We start from the raw sequence: 6,000 nt of genomic DNA on the forward strand, positions 1-6,000 counted from the left end.
TAGTTTTCTTTGGGCCTCTTCATGCCCTACTCATCTTGACAAAATTCCTCTTGGCATTCTGTGATACAGCTCTCCTTTCAACAAGGCATAGTTCTTTAACGTCTTCAATTTTGCCACGTCTTCCTCTTTTAACAGGGCTTCCTTGATGGGAACTCTCCAATCCTCTTCGAATCCTTACTTCTCCTAAAACCTTTCCTAAAGTACTTCAATAATGGACTCTCTTCTGTTAGGACATATGTGAGAATTTTTAGAGACATATGTTATGTAAATTGGCTAATCCTTTGACGAAATGCACTTTACTTGTAATTGGATAGATCTAGATGGGTTTAGTATATTAAGAAACAAGTGTTCAAGTTTAGTATTGAAGTCATGCAAATCTGACCAAGAAACAAGTGAAGATGTGTTGTTCATTAAAACTCGACAGATGTCTTGATAGAAGCCTTTCTATCGAGGTTTAATGTTGAAGCTCGACAAAACCTTGACAGAAGCTGAATCTGTCGAGAATTACAAAATCAGAATTTTCAGATCTGATTACACGCATATCCTTGAGTATTTGTGTAGGGTTTCGTTTCTCACAACCTTAGACATATATAAGGATTATTTTAAAGGCCGTCACAGATGATGCAACTTGATGCAAAGTGATAATACATGCATATTGTGACAAGAAACAGTTTGCCCTAGTTCATCATATTCTCTCTAAAAGTTGCTACATCTTTGCACTAAGGGATTTGTAACCAATGAGCTTCTTAATCTTTTTGTTGGATGAACTGAAGAACTTTGCAGTCAACATCTTTCTCAAGCTAGTGTATTAGTCACGTACTAGGATCTGTGCATCATTGGTTAGTCATGTACTGGGAGTCGGGCATTGAATGGAGAGATTGTAGCTACATCACAAGTCCAATTGGGTATTGGGGTAAGGGTTCAACTATATGTTGGTATTAGGTACTGGGATTCCTTTTACTTGTAACCACTTGTTTTGATAATAGTGGATTCTCAGGAGTGGTGACCTTAAATTCACCCGGTGGAGTTTTGCCTCGATGGTTTTCCCTATTCGTAAACAAATCACCTGTGTCAAATTTATTTTCCGCTGCATTTAACTTAGTTGGTGATTTGTTTATGCTACCACGCTATTGCATGTTAAATTGACTTAATTAATTCACTTGGGTATTTAATTAATTAATTTGCCAAAAGGGGTCAATACATTCTTGGCCTATCATCTTCGCTTGTTGATCTCAACTCTAGCACTATTCCCTTCAAAGGCTATCTATGAGCCTAACGCGGCCAATGCATCCGCATATCGATTTTCACTCCTTTGAGTGTGCTCTATTTCAAACATGGAAAACTTTTCCTCCATTCTTTAGGCCAATTTTCTATACGGGGCCGACTCAGTTCTTTTAAAGAAAAACTCCCCTTAGCTTGGCAAACCGCCAGATTGGAGTCACCTATCACCTTTAAATGTTTGATTTCCATCTCGAGGGATGTTGCCAACCCCATCAGGTAGGCCTCGTATTCTGCTATATTGTTTGAACAAGGAAACTCCAACTTGAATGAAGGTGCCACAGTTTCTTCACTATAATAAAGGACCACTCCTTCACCTCCTAAGTTTGCTGTAGAGGAACCATCAAACTTCATGATCCACTGTTCTTTGGCCATTTCTGTTGTAGCCACTTCTCCTGGTACCTCATCATCTAGCGAGAATTCCTCTTCTCCTTGAAATTGAGCCAACAAGTCTGCTATGGCCTAGCTTTTCACCGCCTTGGGTGTTCCCGCCTTTAAGTCATACTGTGATAGCTACAATAGCCAATGTGATATCCTGCCGGACAGAATGGGTTCTTAGAGAAGATCTTTAATCGCATGGACTTCATCATTAAGTGTACCTTGTAGGCCAGGAAATAATAGCGTAGTCTTTGCGATGCATAGGTGATTGCCAAGCATACCCTTTTCCACTCTAGGATACCGGGTCTTTGCATCCCTCAAGGCACGGCTTATGTAGTAGACTAGCTATTCAATGCCACCTCCATCCTCCTGGGCTATCAAAGCTCCAATGGCAGATGAGCTTGAAGCTAACTAAATCAGCAATGGTTTCCTGCGGACTAGGGCTTGTACTGTTGAGAGGTTCATCATGATCTATTGTAGCTTCTGAAAAGCTGCCTACTTTGCTTTCCCCCACTCAAAGCCTTGTCATTTCTTTGGTAACTTCCTAAAAGCCAAAGTGATTGATGCTAAACTAGGAATAAACCTCCTAATGTAGGAGACTTTGCCCAAAAAACTCTTAACTCCTTAACTGTGGCCGGTGGCTTCATGGTTGCTATTGCCAATGCCTTGGCCAGATCTACGTCTATCCCTCTGCTAAGGACCAGAAACCCCAAAACTTTCCCAACAGACACTCCGAAGGAGCATTTCAGGGGGTTCATTCTTAACTTGAAAAGTCTACACCTTTCGAATACCTTTCTTAATACCTTGACATGATCTTCTCCCCTTCTTGATTTCACCACTATGTCATCCACATAGTCCTCCAGTTCTTATTGCATCATGTCATGAAATATGGGTGTCATCGTAAGCTAATAAGTTGCACCTATATTTTTTAGCCCAAAGGGCATCACTATGTAGTAAAAGTTCCCAATAGGTGTCCTGAAAGTGGTTTTTTCGACATCCTTTAGTGCCATTCGAATCTAATTGTACCCGCTGAACTCGTCCATAAAGGAAAATGTGGCATTTTCTATAGCCGAATCTATCAAAAAGTCCATGTTGGGCAATGGGAATTCGTCATTGGGGCAGACCCGATTAAGCTTTCTGAAATCAACATAGCATCATATCTGTTTGTTTTTCTTCCTCACAGGTACCATGTTGGATAACCACCACAGATGTTGGATTGGTTTGATGAAACCGACCACCAACAATTTTTGTACATCCTTCACTATTTGCTTCTCTATTTCAATGTGAAACACCCTGGCAGGCTGAGCCACTAGCTTAGCCTTAGGATCCACGTTGAACGTATGTACCACTAGCCCTGGGTCTAGCCCAACCATCTCGTTGTAGTCCTATACAAAGACACCTCTGAATTCTTCTAATAGTAGGATCAATTCTGCCCTTTCTTCTTCTAACAACTTTGAGCATATTGAAATCGGTCTTGGCTTTTATGGGTTCGTGCCCAAGTCAATCTCTTCTAGCTTTTCTACAGCCATTACTTGCTTACTTGCGTATCCTTTTCAACCGCAATCTCTTTTTCACTTTTCGTGTCGCTTTCCTCCTCTGAACCATCCTGGGCCAAACAGCATACTAGGCTCTTATGTTGTGGCCCTCCTTTGAGACCCCCTTGCATACCGCAAGCGGGCCCACGTGGCGTACTACTTAGCTCTAAAGTTGGCGCTTCTTTCCTTTTCTTCTTCCGCATTAGCAAATCTCTCAAGTCAGGCTCTGGGTCATCCTGGATGTCCTCCCACTTGAGGACAAAGGTGCCTTATGGCCAAGATACTAAGCTTTCTCTAAACGGTGCCCATTTGTCGTAGAACATGGTTTCTACTAGATGGGCTTCTGCCTGCTCGAATGGTGATGGGTTTGCTGCTATCCACATCATTCTGCCATTCAATCTCCCTTTCATGCACTGATGATAGGTGGATGGAATTAGGCAGTGCTTGTCCAACCATGATCTTCCCAGTAATATATGATAGGAAACTTCTGTCTGTACCACATGAAAACGAGCCAAGAAAGCTATTGGACCCACCTTTAACCATAGCTGTATGTGGCCTGCGGTGTACTCACCTCTTCCTATGAACCTCGTTACTTCCATTGGGCATTCTTGAATCTTGCTTTCTGGGATTCTTGCTGCTTACAACGTGCTGAATGGGATGAAATTCACTAAAGCGCCCATATCAACCAGGGCTCTCTTAATAAGGATTTGGTTTATAGAGGCTGCCAAGTAGAAGGGCCTTCTATGGTCTGAATACCCCACCTCTATGTCTTCATCACTGAAAGTACTCTCGTTGGTATCTTGCAGAAAAGCTTTGTCATCTTTGGTTTTTGCAGCAAGACATTCTACTATTGCTCCTAAAGCAATGCCTACCAAAGCCTCCGTGGCAATCCTTCATTCGTTAGCTGTGAGCTCTAGTTAGTCAAACAAGTTCTTGAACCAATAACTCCTTTATAAGGTAGTAATGGCTGTGGCAGGCAAAGCCGGCCTTTCTTCTTCATCCTCTCCTAAATCTGCACAAATGACAATTGCTGCTACTCCCTTTCCCTTATGATTTGAGAGTGAGTTTCTCTGCACTTCTGGTTGGGACAACTCAAGAGTTCCCTTTCTAATTCTATGGTGCACTAGTCTTCGGAGTGCCCAGCATTCTGTAGTGGCATGTTGCACATAATTATGCAAATGGCAGAAACGCGGTTCCCTCTATTGTTCTTCAATGGGGTCTCTAGAAACTTGATTAGGTTTGAAAACCCATTTGCAATCCATTTGTCCATAAGTACATCCAACTCCTTTGGTGTGCATGGTATTGGTAGAGGGTTCTCGTACTCCGTTCCATCTGACTTCTTCTTCTTCTCGCCGGTGGAAACTGTCATGGCCTACGGTGTAGATCTCCACTCCTTAGGCTTATCAGAGCTGGGCCTGACTGATTGAGCGATCTTTCTGGCTTTTTGCAATAGCAGCACAACCTACGAGATTTCCAAATTTTCCAAGACAGCTATTCCATGATCATATTGCCCATGCACATTTCCACTAGCATCTTCTCTTCACAGTGGTCATAGCAATCGTGCACCATGTCCTTGAACCTCTTGACGTACTCTATCAAGTCTTCACTGATTTTCTGCTTAGTTCCTTACAAAGTTGCAAGCATTATTGTCTCCTCTCCATGGAAATACTTGGTGCTGAACACATCTACCATGTCATTTCATGTTGGGATTGATCCTGGCTTCAAGCTAGTGTACCAGGTGTATGCCCCATTGTTGATGCCCATTTTTTTAACAAAAGGGTGCAATGGCAAAAAAATCCCAACAATATTAAAAAGGTGGAGAAAGAAAGCGGTAAAGTAAAGACCACTGGGCCAAAATGGCAGGAATAATGGTCCACAGGACCACAAAATAATTAGTGGCCCCAAAGAAAGCAAACGAGCTGAGGAAGCCCTAAAGAATGAAGTAATAAGCCCATGGGAATCGTAAGAAATGGAAAGAAAGCAAAAACGGGCCAAATGAGCCCAAATAAAAGGTCATAGATGTGCATTGTAAAAAAGGAAGGAAAAAAATGGAGAAGGAAAAGGAAGAAAATAGAGAAAAACGAGTAAGAGAAAGGAAGAAAAACAGAAAACCAAGAGTAATGAAGAAAAATATGAGTGATAGGAGTAAATGCACGCATCAATAGGCTACCCACTTCTCTCCCTCTTAATAGCCCACTTTCTAACGAGTCAAAAATCTGAGATTAAACCATTTAGGTCCATTTTCCAAATTGAGTAACTTCTACAACAAGATTCCCCTCTAAGATTACCCACATTTGAGATTGGTTCCCTTTTTGGACTTGAATCTGCCAAAGAGCCAAGCCCATTCCTTTACTAGACTAATCTTCTTTTCTTTTTCCATGGTTGGTTAAGGACTAACGTGACTTCTTGCCATTAATCTATTCCTACCGTAATCATGTTGTGATACTTTTTCCTTTGTGGAACTGTTCATGTATTATTGTTGTTAGCAGAAAATATTTTAGTTAAAGTGTGTTAGTTATCCTGCTATATTATGTTTTCCTGCTATAACACTTGTAACATTTTTTCCTACCGTGAACACGTGAATATGTTTAGGATTCCTGTCAAGACGCATCAACAAAAGAACGGCCAAACTTGCGCACAAGCTAGCCTAAGGTATGTCTCAGTTAGCTAGTCTCGACTCTCCTACCCTAGAATCATAGGGTCATGCTACAGCAGAAGCTATCTAGCCCAAGACACAAAAAAGGCCCACCACATTTAAATTGGTGACTTCACTAGTGAGTTGGGAAAAAGACATGGAAAGCAAATAAAG

Source organism: Quercus robur, chromosome 5 (assembly GCF_932294415.1).
Source record: "Quercus robur chromosome 5, dhQueRobu3.1, whole genome shotgun sequence".
NCBI lineage: Eukaryota > Viridiplantae > Streptophyta > Magnoliopsida > Fagales > Fagaceae > Quercus > Quercus robur.